Below are 16,354 nucleotides of genomic sequence, written 5' to 3'. Positions count from 1 at the left end.
GAGGAAGAGCAAACTGTTTAGAATGTTGGAGGCAAGACTCAGGCAAAGCAGCCAGGGGATAGGGAGACCCTCTGAATGACAGATGAGAGAGCGAACTGATTTTGGAGCGTGTGGAATGTTCTAGAGAAGTGCCACCACCATTCGGCTTTTATTTATAATGGAGATTTGATTTATACCCCGCTCTCCCCGCTGAAGCAGGCTCAGGACGACTTACAAAAGATAAAACATAAGAACAATTATGACATAAATAAAACCATCTAAAAACAATCCAATAACACAGAGTCCTAGCTGGTTGTAAACTAATACATTAGGGATGGCGGCAACAGTTGTGTTAATATGGTCTTTGGCCTGTAAAGGTAAAGATTCCCTTGCTCGAAAGCCAGTCGAGTCCGACTCTAGGGTTTCGGTGCTCATCTCCATTTCAAAGCCGAAGAGCCAGCACTGTCTGAATACGTTTCCGTGGTCATGTGCACCAAGACGCACGGAACGCTGTTACCTTCCCACTGAAGTGGTACCTATTTATCTACTTGCAATTTCTCGCTTTCGAACTGCTAGGTTGGCAGGAGCTGGAACTAGAGGTGGGAGCTCACTCTGTCATGCGGCAACTCGGGTCTCGAACTGCTGAACTACTGACCTTCCACAGCCTGCAGTTCAGCGTCTTAACCACTGGAGCCACCACAGCTCCTTCTCTGGCCTGTAGCCCAGCTTTAAGTGTACAGAAAGACCACAATCTGTGGCTCTACTGTAGTGAAATTAGCAACACGTGACTCTCTGTAACAGGCTAGAAGCATGCAAAAATACAGTCACTGCTGATAATAAAGACACTATGACCAAATTTGCAGGTGAGGAATGGCTGCCTCCAGAGCAAGTAGAATGTTTACATCATGAAGAAGAATTTCACATTACCCTTTTAAAACCGTTACTGTACAGTCTTGGAATAAACCAGTACACTGCTGTTTCACACAGCCTTTCCCCTACCGATAAGGAGCTGTCTCTGAAGCGGTTTGTCATTTCAGACTGTGCCGCTTTGTTTTCCCACCCTTTTTTTGCCTGCACAGGTGATCTCTGTGTTTTTTTTAAAAAAATGTTCTTTTAAGAGTGCTACAGTGCTGTAACACAATCCCAAAGCAGCGCAATAGCGACCCCATTGGGATGCCTGGACCACTGAGATACATGAGATTACTACATCTGCCACCTGGAAACAAGTGGAAGCTCAGGCACACACACGCACACATTTCTGGATTTGATTTCTGGAACATTAGGAAGGGAAGAAGGGATGTTGTCTGGGTTTGTAAACTGTCGTGTTCCCCCCCTTCCCTCGCCATGACTGCACTCTCTTTCAGGCTGCCCGGAATTTAAAAATCTCTTCCTTTAACTTTTCTCCTTCAGGCACCTTAAATCAAACTGCTTCCCCCCACCCCTTGCATTATTTAGGGACAGGACAACAGGCTGCCTTTTCGTTCCCCTCTTTCCCAGCCTCCCTTTTACAAGTAGCTATCTTGCTCAAGGAGAATTCCAGGAACTCAAAACCTATGGCGGGATTTTAAAATCCCCCCTCCCACTTTTCTAAGCCACACCAGCTCCTTCTAGCCTTGCAAAGAGCATCCTCCTCTTGATGGCCAGCATATAGGGATGTCATGCCTCCAGGTGGGACCTGGGGATCCCCTGCATTTACAGAGTTACAGCTCATCTCCTGCCTACAGATATCAGTTCCCAGGCATAAAGTGAATGCTGTGGAAGGAGGAGTCCATGGCATTGTACCCAACTGAATTCACTGTTCTCCCCAGATGTAGTGATCTCATGTATCTCAGTGGTCCAGGCATCCCAATGGGGTCGCTATTGCGCTGCTCTGGGGTTGTGTTACAGGGCCATAGCGCTCTCAAGCAAACGTTCAAAAAAAAAAAAGACAGAGATCGCCTGTGCAGGCAAAAAAAGGTGCGAAAACCTCATAACTGGAGGAAGCGCTACAGGGCATTTTACACAGCACCCCATAATGCTTCAGGAATGGTAGAAGGAATTGAAGACCGGTTGGGAGCAGTTTGAGGTGAAAACAGCTCAGAAGCGTTTTTGTCTGAATGGGACAGAAGCGTTTCTGTCTGAAAGGGAAATATATTCCATCAGGGAACCATTACTAAAACAGTTCTGTCTGAAATGACAGACAGAAACCATTAGTGAACAGTTCCTGAAACGGAACATATCGGCTGTCTGAAATTCCCTGAAATGCATCAGTTTGTGCAGGCGCCTGCATTAGCAATTCCAATATAACTATGACACAGTCTGTAACATTTAAGTATGAAAGCACTCTTAGGTGGCTTTGTCATAAAAGTTTTGCTCCAGTTTGGGCACCCAAATGCAGAGGATTATTTCTAAGCTTCCATACACCTTTGTTGCCCATCCACTGTCTTTCCATGGTTTGCCCATGCTTTCTCAAACCACCTTTGATCCAACATTTCCTGCTGGCTTGCAGCCAAAGTGTGTTTGCCTCCCATGTGGAAGGTATGCTATAATTCAAAAGGTATCATGCAGTTCAGCACCATTTTCTCTGCCACATTCTTGCACAGCTGTTTCCTCCCCTTGCCACCCGGGGGCTTTTTATAAAATTGGCAATAGCTAGATTGCTGTAGCATGACAGCATTATGATGATCTATTAGGTCCTCTGAATTTCCAGCTTTGATTAAAAAGAAATGGGTGTGTCACAACATCTGATTGTTTGGACACACAATCTGTACTCTGAAGAAGAGGCTACTGTTAGGGCAGAATATGGAGAAACAGAATGGTTTCTAGTTGGCAAAGGTGTACAAAGGCGTATTTTATCTCCCTGTCATTTCAATCTATATGCAGAACATATCATAAGGAAAACTGGATTAGATTTAGATGAAGGTGGAATGAAAATTGGTGGAAGGAACATTAGCAATTTGAGTTATGCAGATGACACCACATTACTGGCAGAGAACAGTGAAAAGTTAAAAGGAATACCGATGACGGTAAAAGAAGAAAGTGCCAAAGCAGGATTAAAGCTGCACATCAAGAAGGCAAAAGTAATGACTGCTGAGGAATTACACAACTTTAAGGTTGACGATGGAGACATTGGAATTGTTAAAGATGTTCTATACCTTGGATCCATCATCAACCAAGCAATCAGAAGGAGACTGAGACTGTGGAGGGCAGCCATGAAGGAGTTAGAATGGATCCTAAAGTGTAAGGATGTGTTGCTGGTGACCAAGATCAAGATAACTCATACAATATTATTCTCCATTACTATGTAAGGGTGTGAAAGCTGGACAATAAAGAAAGGTGACAGTAAGAAAGTTGATTCATTTGAAATGTGGTGTTGGAAGACAGTTTTACGGATACTGTGGACTGCCAAAAAGACAAATAAGTGGTTTCTAGATCAAATCAAGCCTGCACTGTAGCTTGAAGCCAAAATAACCAGACTGAGGCTACTGTACTTTGGTCACATTATGGGAAGACAGGACTCATTGGAAAAGACAATAGAAGAGGATTTCCGGTCTTGGCGATCGCCATTGCAGTCACTTTTCCCTGGACCTCCGGGAGAAGCCTGCCAGCGCCCACGGCTGGGAGGGGGCCTGATCGTCCATGCCACCCCAGGAGCCTGAGTGAAGGGCTCCAAGCCATGGGGCGCTAGAGAGCCCCCCTCTGGTGAGACAAGCAAATGAGGAGGGACTACTCCAAGCCTTGATGGTCCCGCTGTGGAGCATCCCGTATGGGAACAAGATCAGCACACGGCTGGGAGGGGGCACGATCGTCCGTGGCACCCCAGGAGCCCGAGTGAAGGGCTCCAAGCCATGGGGCACTAGAGAGCCCCCCTCTGGTGAGACCAGCAAGTGAGGGGGGACTACTCCAAGCCTTGACGGTCCCGCTGTGGAGCATCCCATATGGGAACAAGATCAGCACACCAGAGCAAGCGTTTGGTGATCAAGCAATTTCAGACACAAGCGAACAATTGTTGAAAATGTGAGTTTAAGTACAAGCGAGAACAACAAAAAACCGCACAGCCCTCCCGAAAGAAAATGAGGTGGGGAGGGGACTTTCCTCCACTAAGAACTGTTTACAAGCATTTTTAAGCCAGAAAAGGGGGGGGTCACTACAAAAAGCAAATGGATTAAAATAAAGAGACTGTAAGAGCTTACCGCGTGATATAAGAACTTCCAGAGACTTTTACAAACTTTTAATAAAAGTAAACAACTCTCAAACATGGCACTGCCTGTGAAGGACCAGAGAGACAAACAAGCAAAAACAAAGCTTCTTCCCAGAAATTCCAGCCCTGCAAGTTCTGTGCCTAGACAGGACTCAACTGCAGAACTCCAAAGGCTGTTGTCGGAAGCACTTTGCTCCCTACTGGAGAAAATTATGGCAATTGAAAATAAACTCGATACACAACAAGCACAAATGGCTGCAAATACACAGAAAATCGAAAAAACGGAGCAAGAACTTAAAGAGATTGATACCAACTAAAAAAGATGAATAAAAAACTACAGGCTTTGGGAAAAGATGCCAAATCGAAGAGTCTCGAGTATTACAGCTGCAAATGGAAAGGGCAAGCTATGTCTTGAGACTTCAAGGTGTCCAAGAAGAGAAAGGAGAGAATCTGAGACAGATTGTTGGCGATGTATTAGCTACCTTGGCAGAGATGACATCAGATCAACTTCAAAGCGAAATTGATACGGTCCATAGATTGTATACAGAATTTATCAGAAAGAATAATCTGCCAGGGGAAGATACAATAAGATTCTCCTGAAGAAAAGTGAGAGATCAACTACTGAAAGCGACCTTGAGGATAAAAGACAAAGACAAAGACTGAAAGACATTCCATTTGAGATAAGAAGGAAAAGAAGGAAATACAGAGACTTGTTCCAAATCAAGGGGGGAATTTAAACCCCTGAAAACCTGCCGGGTCCCCCAAGTTTTCAGGAAAATTTATCTAGTGTCAGTGTTGCATTGTATGACATTCTGACCTCCAAAAGCAGGATGCTTAGTGCATCAAATTCAGAGAGCTAGAAAGTTAAAGGATTAATGCCTCACTATGAAGCACAGGTTGATTGACAAGCTGGACCCCCCTTCTATCTGATTGGTCAGTGCCAGCAGAGGAGAACTTTAAGAACAGCCGAGTGCTGAGGAAAAGGGTCTTTTTCGTCTTGCTTTGTCTCTGGCCTTTCAGAAGCCAGACAGGTGGAGTTAGTGTGTCTGTCAGAGGGAAACATACAACTCCATGCCCTTATGTGTACCATCAAATCTGAGGAAAAGTTCCAAATCAGAACTTTAGTCTAAGTGTCAGTCAAGATGAAAACCATTTATTTCACTGGGTTAAGAACAGAGGGTCAGTTCTGGCAAGAGGGATTGGGCAGTAGGTTGAAGCTGACAGTCTAGCCAAACAGAAAAGGGATCTTGCTTTTAGGAAAAAGGAGAATATTTTCTTCTCAGTTATTCAGTGGGTTCAGGGCCCCCTGGATTGGATGAAAAAGGAAACTGTCAGACTCCTCTAGAGTCAAAGAGAAAGTTGTAATCCCACAGGGAGGGAGAATAAGTACAGGAAGAAAGTACTAATCTCCAGGAAACTAAGATAGTTATATGAATCTTAATTAAGACACATTATTAGTGTTGAGAAATCTCCAAGACAAACAAACCTCTCACTGTTAAGAACTGAATCTCTAAGGGACTACACTTCAACAATTCTTTGTTGCTTGTTCAAAATATATTTTGTAGATGCAACAAAATATACCTCAGTTTTCTCACCCCCTGCCTATTCCTTACCCAAAAATGTCTGTTTAATAAAGTCAACATTCCTGTCAAGTGCCATTTATAAAGTAAATAACAAGTGCGCTCCTGCTTATCTATAGTCAATGTCTAGCCTGGGGAAAAGCCAAATATCTTCTCTACCACAGGGTGGGGCACTCAGAAAGTAACAAACCATTTATTACCATACACTAGCAAGAGGCTGCTCATACAGAGTAAGGAACAGCTATTTAGTGTTTTGGCAGGAAAATCTGCCTCACAGAAAAAGAAGAAGTAGGGGTCTGTTATATCCTTCGTGGGGAGGGCAGGATATAAATCAAATAAATAAATAAATAAATATCCTGTTCCATGCTTTTAGATATCCACAGATAAAGGTCACACAACACTATCAGATATATAGATGATAATGTTATAATGCAACAGGAATCTATTTATTGAAGGTTTTTTAAATGAAAAAAGTCCCCATGGTACCAGGAGAATGGCAGCAGCAGAGGGATGGGGTTGGGAAAGTGTAGGAAAACCCACCATCTGGAAGCCCCATTGTTACTGTGCTGAACTGGCAGTCCTTACAGCAGTGGAGAATAAAGGGAATTGTTGCTGTGTGGAAGACACCTTTATCACTGGGACAAAAAAAGTTGACTTGAAAAGCTGCTCTTTGAAAAAATACCCCTCTAAATTACTACAGTGTGCTTTATTTTTCTATAAGATAATAGTGCTTTTACTCCAGGATGGATCACATTCATAGGGCTCGCTTAGGATTCCTCCTCGCTATATTCTGACAGTGAAAGAAGGTACTTTTTGGGAGTCACCCTGAAAAGAAATAGGGAATGCTGCAAACTACCACCACCCCAATTTGAAAAAGAAAAGGAAAGAATTAGGGTATTCCCGCTCTTTTTTAAAAAGTAAACTTTTGTTCTCTCATGCCCTCTCAGTGTGAATATTTCAGGATATAAAAAAGTGTTAAGAGCTCAGTCATGTTACTTAAATGGAAACAGACTGTTGTGTGATATTGCCAGAGTTCTAAATGTACCGTACTCTACAGAATAGAGCTTTATCTGCCCATTGCAATAAGCAGCTCATTGGACGGAAAGCAGAAATTACAGAAAAAAGAAGCTTTCTATTCAAAGTCAGGAGTTTAAGTGGATATGCAACTCCCAGAAACAAAATGCTAGCTGTGAGTCTTCTTGATCTAAAACAGCAGCTACAACAACAACAACAAAAACAAAAAAAACTTGTGGAGGGGGATTTCTAAAGTTAGACAACAATCTAATGTTATAACTCATATAATATTGAAACCTGGACGTACAGCCACTGCATTTTTTTAAAAAACAAACTCTTAAGTATCAGAGAGTTATTGTATCAATTAATTAATCTTCTCATTTTCTCTACTAACATATGACATAGAGCATCCTTCTTTATAGAGCAGTAAAACAACTTGTATTGGTTTTGTATTCATCTCATGATTTGATGCATTTATTAATCAAAAAGATAAGAACAAAGAGTCAAATGAGCATAAATCTCTCTTTGCTTATTATGATAGAGAAAATGCTTTTTTGGATATATTTTGATACTCCAGCTGGCTAAAAATTAAAACTGTTCCAAAGATTTATCAGGAGAGCAGGCTGATGAGTCACCTTCCAAGAAACAGCCTTAGTGTACTGTCTCACGCTCATTCTATCTTCACACACAGTACACATCCTACCCATTTGATAATTATCACCGTTTAAGGGGGATCTTAAAGAGCATTGCTGCCATGACAAGTAGATATTCTCTTCCTGGCCCATGTGCCTTTCAGTAATAAAAATACTGCTTGGAAGAACTTACTTCCCCACTAGAAGGTCTGAAATCTGTATGCAGACACAGATGGCCTGGGAATAAACTCTCCCCTTGTAAGGAGCAAGGCAGCAGCAAAACAAACACAACAGCAGTAAATGGACTCTACCTGCAGGCTGCTACTTAGCTACTGCTGTTTTATATACCTAGAACAACAGGGGTAACTTGGGTGGGTAAGTTAGGCATAGCAAATATTTTTGCCATGGGAAGACCCTAGTGTTTAATTTGAAAAAGATAGGCTACAAAATGTATCCTCTCTTTAATAAAGTATTAAAATAAGCTGAATACCTAGTTTGGCAACTTGTGAGCTTGACTTAGGATGGTGCAAGGCAAACCCCCTTCCACCATGCAATGGCATTTGTATTGTCCTTGCCAGTGCAGAACCAGCTCTGTATGCTTTGGACCACAAACAACTGTGGGTTTTGGAAATGAAGTTAAACATGATGAAAATAATCATAATAAATACTTGTTCATTCTAAAATGGAACAATGCAAGCAGCACAAGAACATGCGGTACAGTATGAACCACACCACGCAACAGGGGTAAGGCTGGGGGTAGTGCTGCAGCATGAATGCCTGGGGAAATCACAGATCCTGGGAGATTCTTGAAGCCCATTTTGAGAGGTCGCACAGTAGATGATGACATGCATTTAAGACTTCATTGTAATATATATTCCTCCCCTTACTCTACTTGAAAAAGCATTTACTGATCTAAATGGCCCACTGGGCTACCATTACATGTGTTTATATGTGATGTGTATTTACGGGCTAGACAAGATGGCTTCTAACTGGTTTCACAGTGCACAATGAGATCATTAATACAGATTTCCTAGATCTCAACAGGACTATCACAAACTTAGAAGTCCTTTTCAGTTACACACCCATTTGCCCTGAAAGAGGTAACACATCTGATTGACTGTAACTTGATTGAGTGTGCCAGGATTGTGCTGGTCTATTTTGACATGGCTGCTCCTTTAAGGAGTCTAATGACAATACAGGACGTACAACAGGAAGTCCTTTGAAGAGGAACACTTCCTTATCCAATGGGCGCATGAAATAAACCCATGAAGCAGTGCAGAACAGCTACATCCAGACCTAGAATAAAATCCTTAGGGCTACTTTTTTTTCATGTTACTGTACACAGTGTAGCTTACCCTACACAATCTCTGGAAAAAACTAATATAGTTCTACCTTAGCGAAGTGCCTGTGTAAAAGAAGCACAATAAACATGCATACAAGGAACAAAAAATTTATGAAACCTGTGACTTAAGTCTACTAAGATGTTAAAAGCAATGATCATTTGATTTTGGGACAGAAAACAGGCCTTCTGTATATCGTTCTGTGATTTATATCACCCTTTGGAATGAAAAAATGCTGTATGATGTTTTATTTCCCAACAGATAGGGAAGCCAACCCTTCAGAATAATGAAAGTCTAAGCTGACTAAACAGCCCACTATAAATTATTAACCAATTTGAAGGCTGTTCCCTCCATCATCTCTTTTCCTTTATTCTTCCCACATGTCTTCCAAACTAATTCTGTTGATAATGCTAAGGCCCTTTCTGAGGAGGTAATTAGGAAGCAGGTATGACAGAATGAAATATATTTCTAAGGCAAGGCGAAATCTGGAAAAAACCTCTAAATAAATTATTTATAGTCAGGATTAAATAATTTAATTATGTTACATAGATAACAGAAAATTATTTTGAACAGTACAGCAAAGAAAGAATACAATTTGGTTTGTGTTGTTAGATTTTCATATCAGCTAAGGGAATTGAAAAGTAAGGGGGGAAGCATAACATTTAAGAGCTGTGGTGGTAAATTGGTATTTTGTGAGGTCATTCATTTTGTTGCTAATAAAGGCTTTTTTATGGAGACTGTATTGTGCAAGTGGTGCAGTACAGTTTACATTGACAGGTATTGGCTTCACAAGATCAAGCAGAGGTCTTGTCCAGTACCACGGATTAAAAACCAAACTAAACCTGTGCATCGTTAGGGATAATCTACCTTTCCTAAAATCAAGCAGGCTTTCAATAACAGAGGCATAGAAAGGAACAGATTATCTCAGACTGCATGTGAATCATTGCCAGAGACAGAATATATCTATCACATTTTTATCCAACCATTCCTTCAAGAAACTCAGAGCAGTGTACATAGTTCTCCTGTTGTTCACAGAAGTACAAATTAATTTCAAATGTTTTGAGGGAAAGGACTAATTCTTGCAGTAATTGAACAGTCCAAGTCCTATAAGGCAATCCAGAAAGATATTATGATCAATAGTATCAAAAGCACTTTTGTCCAGGAGAATGAACAGATTTGCATGCCCCTTGCCCACTTCCTGGCACATGTCATCCATCAGGATGACTAAGACCATTTCAGTCCCCAAACCAAGCCTGAAACAAGGCTGGAATGGCTCCAAACTATCTGCTTCATTCAGAATCCCTAACGTTGGCCAACCACCACTCATTCAACCACCTTGCTCAAGAATGGTACAGTTGAGACAGGATGGTAGCTGGTGAGGAGGACCACCCCCTCTCTCCCTTCCTTGCATGGATCAAGGCAAAATAAGGCTGCAATTTGTATTTTATGGACCAACTGAGAGCTGCAGCCATCCTCTTTATGGCTTGATTTACAAGGGAACCTTGGTTTGGATTGGTGCAATATTATAGGCTGTGGTTAATAATGCCAGGAAGAATTAAGTGAGGGGAAACTGTTTTGGAAGGTAAGGACGTGTACACTCCTGAGTTAGTTCCTCAAAATACCAATCCAGCATCCACACTGGGAAACTTTCTTTCACACACATGCCCTCAAAAACTGAGTAGTTGAAATAAAGTTACAGAGAATGGCATGTATCTAACCATGCACTTGTGAAGACTTTTATTTATTTATTCATTCATTCATTCAATTTATATCCCGCCCTCCTTGCGTAGCAGGCTCAAGTCTTTGGGCAAGGGGTCGATGATTTCCACTGACTTCCCCTCTCTCAAGCAGACTCCAACTTTGACCCTATCTTGTTCCTGAAGGTTAACTGATCTCCAGAAATAAAATTGGGGGGAGGGGAAGAGCTCAGTTGGCTATAGTGGGAAGAGGAAGCACAAAGTCTTGCTCTGCAAGGTTCATGCTTTATACATAGATGTCAGTATTTCTTGGGTGGACTGAAGTAACCACTACTCACTTTTTTACATGGAATTATATTAAAAACATGGAATACAATAGTGTTCTGTATTTTTCTTACTGACCTTAGTTATAACCTTGGGAATCTGGGAAGAACTCTGGGATTCGAAATGACCTATAATTCCCAGGCTCCCATTAATTAGCACACATACAAGTTAGATTTTATTTTATGGGCTGTACATATAGCCAAAAAGTAGACAAACAAGCGAGAAATACAGAGAACAAAAGCACCGGATCTGTGACAGTCTGGACAGTCATCTTGATGAAGGTAGTTAAGAAGATTAATGTATACTCTAAACTCAACTCTCCCAGCTGGCTAGCACTCAATAATTTTAGAAGACAACATCAGAGCCTTCATTTCAAGGTGATAGAAAATTCTGATGATGAAAGAGGCGGCTGAAAACTTATTTTTAATTAAAGAGCAAGCAGGCTGGAACTCCCATGTGCCTTGTAGGATGCAAAACCATTTAGGCTATAGTGGTGGGACACAATTATTTATTTAGTTGGTTTTATTAACTAAGGGAATAAAAGAGATCCAATCAATACTGTTCCTCCACAAGATCCCTAATAATACAAGGCTATTACTCACCAACATAATGAGAAAATAAAAGAAAGAAGATTAGGGACAAGAGGCAGCAATTAGGTAGACAGATGCGCAGCTAGCAGGCATGGGTGTAAAAGACCCACCGAGTGAATATTGATGAAGACAAGGGCCAAAATATCTTATGAAGTAATGTAAACTGCTAAATGTGTGGCAAAACTATACAATAGATAAATGAATGAATGAGCAGACACTTAAAAGACACAGGCAGTGGGCAAAGAGGTGACAAACACACAAAGTATAGCATGAGGGAGAAACACAAACACACCAGCAAGAGATAAGGTGCTTATCAGATCAGAGAACCATGGAGTACTGTGGTTCCTTGTGTCATGTTTTAAGCCTTGTTGGAAACAATATATGCAACTTAATAAATCTGATCCAGTGACATAAAAAGTGAAGCAGTATTAAGGAATTACAAGCAGTAAGGAAAGAATATTTCCCCACAGTGCTCATTGAGGTTTTGAGATCTTGAGAAAGTGTCCCTTGACAAAATATCTACCGGTGAGCAGTGGCAGTTCATCAGAATCACCGGTACCCATGACATTCTGCTGACTACATATGGCTTTCCTCCACCATTAAAATTAGACAGCATTAGATATATTAAGCTGATAAACGACACAGGTTGCCTTTCAGTTTCTAACTGAAGATTCCAGAACACATCATATGTACAAGTGGACAGAAATCATATACGTTTAAGATGAGACATAGACTTTGCATAACTATCCTTGATTTTGCCCATACTAGGGTTGCCACTTAGGGAGAGGATGAGGGACAGGATAATTGTAGTTCCTTTTCAGATATGATTATTACTTAGGAAAATGACCCAATGTTTCTGGCCAGCTCACTGATTCAGTACAATGAGTATTTTTATTTACACTTAAATATGCTTACATAAGTCATGCATGTCAAAAACACAAAAGCTTCTGGAGTACACAAAGAGGGAAAGCCATTCTCTCTTCTGTTGATAATGTTGTTTTTTTTTAAAGAATTGTTCAGAAATCATACACTCCTACAGTTCACTACTTGCAGGCAATTTATCTTTGAACATAGATAGGGCTGTTTATCACCCTTCACTGAAATTTATTGTATTTTATTTATTTTTACCCTGTCTTTCTCCTGTAAGCAGGACTCAAAGTGGCTCACAATAAAAAAAATCACTTTAAACAAAATCTAGTATACAATAAACAGCACCAAACATTTCCCATAACAGTAACACAGATCAAGGAAGTCACAATAATTTCCTCCAGACAAACATTATTTCAGGGCCTTAAGAACACAGGAGGGCAGGGCCAAGCAGCTGTTCTCTTTCAGCTCTTGCTGGTGCTCTCTCTTTACCTGGATTGCAAATATGAAATGGCAGCCACATTTGGTGGTCCAAACTTCCAGCACAAACGTCTATGGGCCCACACAGACATGTATCAGAATGAGAAGGTGGAATTCTGAGGCAGCAGAATGGAATGTATTAATGCAGACTGTAGTTGGGGGTGAAATCACATTTTAACAACACCCCCATGTAAAAACTCACAGGAAAAAAATAATGAGGGGAAACAATGCTAGTCTAATACTTCACGTGCTATGTTAAATTCCAATTACAGGGCACTTATTAATTCAGGAGACCTTCGAAAAAATGTGGTCCCAACTCTGCAATATGCAATCACATAGTCTATTTTATCACCTCAGCACTCTGCTACCTCATTCTACTGCCACCTCATTCTACTGCTTGTGCTGTCCAGGGGTACTTCATTTCCAGATTAGGGATGGGCATGAACCGGGGAAATGTGGTTCAGTTTATGGTTCAAGACATGGTAGAATGCTCCCTCCCCCCAGCATGCTACAGACACCAAAATTGCAGAAGATCTCTAGCTGACTCTTCTCTATCTGCCCTCCAAGTTTAGTGAGGATTGGATTTACGGGAGTCTCAGAGCGGCTTACAAACTCCTTTCCCTTCCCCTCCCCACAACAGACACCCTGTGTGGTAGGTGGGGCTGAGAGAGCTCTGACAGAAACTGCTCTTTTTCAAGAACAGCTTGCCCAAGGTCATCCAGCAGGTGCAAGTGGAGGAGTGGGGAATCAAACCCGGTTCTCCCAGATTAGAGTCCGCGCACTTAACTACTACACCAAACTTGTGCAAACTAGAGACAGCAGAATCACAGTAGATCTCTGGCTGACTCTCCTCTACCTCCCTTCTAAGTTTGGTGAGGATTTGAGTTACGCCCCCCCCCCAAGAAGGTGCCCCTATCCTCCATTGTTTCCAATAGAGGGGGGGAAACATCCAAAAAAAGAAAGGGCAATAGTAGCCCAGTAGAACAGAATCTAAGTTCCCGAGAATCTCTGCAGTAGAAACTGAAAGGGTGTGTGTGTAGGGGGCATTTTTGCAAGCCCAGAAGAACCAGTGCCACTGTACAAGTGCAAACCCAACAGGACTAAATCCTAGCCAGGAAAGTGCAAAAAGTGCAAACATCAGGCAGAGATTCAAAAGCGCATAGAATGGACCCCCTGCACACACCAAACATACAGGGAACCTCACCCTGCTGCCTGCTCTTCTACAAAGTGGGGGTGAGTTACATTCTGGGGTATCAGTTACAGATCCCCCCCCCCAAAAAAAAGATCTCCCCAGTGCACTCTCTGGAAAACATAGCTGCAGTTACAGAAGTGTGTGGAATGACTTAGGAACAAGTCAATGACACCAAACTCACAGAGAAACTTCACCTGGGCAGACCCCCCCCCCCAGCCAGACACTGGAAGCAAGTCTCCAAAGACAGGTTCAGAATGATGTGGGTGTGGCACATCTGGTGCACTGCCACAAAGGGGTCACCGGGAAGGGTGCGGAAGTGTTTCCAAAGTGTGGGCTGGAAACAATGCCTCAGGACTGGAGAAGGCGGGAGGAAGGACAGCTGCTTTCTGGCACTGGACTGGCCCCTTCCAGGAGCAGTAACAGGGAGTTGTGTGGAAGGGGAGGATGTTCACACACCCCTCCTGAATCACTGCTGTCAGACACTTCTCCAAATAGTGTTACCAACTGCTGGTCTTTGGGCAGAGCTAAGAAACTCCTTGTTCTCTGTGGAGAGCCCCAGGAACAGATCAGCGGAAGGAGGCTCTGGGATCTCTGGCCATGCCCTGCTAGGGGTGGGCTCCTGTGGACTGGCAGGATGGGTTTGGTACCCGAGGATGGGAACCTCTGGTATGCAGTGAGTGGAAGATGTCTTCCCCTCACAATGAGCACCGTTTGCACCCACTTTCACCCTCAAGGCATAGAGAGGTTGGTTCACAATTGGGAGAAGTGGGGGGTATAAAATGTGGATCTTCATCCAAGGAACCCAGCAGCCAAGTCCCTCTGCTTGGCATGAGCAGAGAGATGGGGTGGCTCAGAGTCCCGAATCCACCTAACACCTCCAAACCCCAGTGGGGAGAGCAGTTCCCAATCAAAATGTGGGTTCTCAGCAGAGTTACCCACTAGCTAAGCCCCTCTGCTCAGTGTGAGCAGAGAGACACAGTAGCTCAGAGCCCTCAGCCCACCTAACACAAAACACCAGCAGGGGTGAGGCAGTCCCAATCATGAGGGAATGTTCTTTGCTACTCCACCTTTAACAAGTTCCTTGCCCCTCTGTGTAACTGTGAAGAGCCAAGAGAAGAGAGTCTGTGGAGCTGAGTGTATAGATAGCATTCTGATCCCACAGAACAGAATAGGCCAGCAGTGCCTGTTAAGCTTTGGAGGGCTCCTATTCATGTTTCCAAGGCTGGAGAATTCTGCCCCCCATTGCCTTGGAGTTTTGTAAACAGTTTAATTGAGTGGAGACAGTCTGTCTGTAAAATGTATTCATTCACGGACCACCATGAACAGCATAGAAGTTCGTGAAATGTTCATGCTGGGCATCCTTCCATGAACAATGCTTTGTGAAGCATAAACTGGCCACAATTTGTGACAAACTTTTCTTTTCGAGCCAGTTTGTGCCTGTCCCTACTCCAGGTATCACTGAAAGTCATTTAGAATCTTCCATTTACAGCTGAATATCCCTGCTTGGCTACTGGAGAAAAATCGTGATAACTGGGAAAGGAATGTTACAACTGTACTCTTCACTGACTTCCAATTAGCTCCTGGGTGCAAACCAAATAATTACGTTTCATTTGAAAAGGCCGATGTAGCTTAAAATTGGCTTCACCCCATCATGAATGATCATGGAAAGTATTATTTTTTTCTGGCATACTATCTTGTCTTTGAAATTTTCTAGACTTGCTAGGCTGTTAGTGGCATGAAAATAATATAGTCCATTCTCTGTCCTAAGGCACGATATTGGATACTGGAAACCAAACCCTCACGGGAGAAGCAATTTATTGATATTTGTTAGTGTATATGGTGTTACCAGTTGCTTTATGCATTATGTTCTTTTCAGTGCATTGTGTTTCTACTTAGGTAATACCATTTACTGCTTGCTTAGCATATGCTTAGTACTTATGCTTTGTTCAGATTTCTGCAATCCCAGTGCTATTAAACTGCCTATTAGATGTCTCATCCTATTGATTTTACATTGCATCGACTTACATTGTGTAATCTGCTCTGAGTCTCAGTGAGAAAGAAGGAATGCAAATAATGTAAACAAACAAAATTTCCCAAGCATCTTAGCCTGGCCATTCCAGTTACTGTCCTGGGACATGGGCCTTCACATCTTGAATTATGAAGGTGCTTCAGTTCTCACTGGCTTTATTTTTTCAGCTAAACAATGAAAAGGTTGGAGAACAAAACCAATAGCCAGTCTAAACACAACTAGGTAGTGCTGGTCTTTGTTACAACCCAAAGAACAACAATGAAGGCCTCCACAGCCTATATTCCTGAGGCAATAGATGCATTCTGCCTTGACCTCCTCAACCATTTCTACACGGGGACATTTCTTGGAGTACTTTTTATTAAAAGTTACACCTTGTTCTGGCATCATATTCCTTTCTGTACCCCACCTGTGGCCCTCTACAGTACAGACATTGACTAATCTGGGAGGAAT

General features: G+C 42.3%; 1 protein-coding gene across 1 annotated transcript in view; it reads right to left on the bottom strand.

The window, feature by feature from the left end:
* The window catches only part of LOC107118339 (glycosyltransferase-like protein LARGE1), a 321,370-nt gene that overhangs the window by 108,176 nt on the left and 196,840 nt on the right, over positions 1 to 16,354 (bottom strand). The gene's annotated exons all lie outside the window — the stretch shown is intronic.

Source organism: Gekko japonicus, unplaced genomic scaffold (assembly GCF_001447785.1).
Source record: "Gekko japonicus isolate JY-2015 unplaced genomic scaffold, Gekko_japonicus_V1.1 scaffold1151, whole genome shotgun sequence".
Classification (NCBI taxonomy): Eukaryota; Metazoa; Chordata; class Lepidosauria; order Squamata; family Gekkonidae; genus Gekko; species Gekko japonicus.
This window is presented reverse-complemented; position numbering and strand designations above follow the sequence as displayed.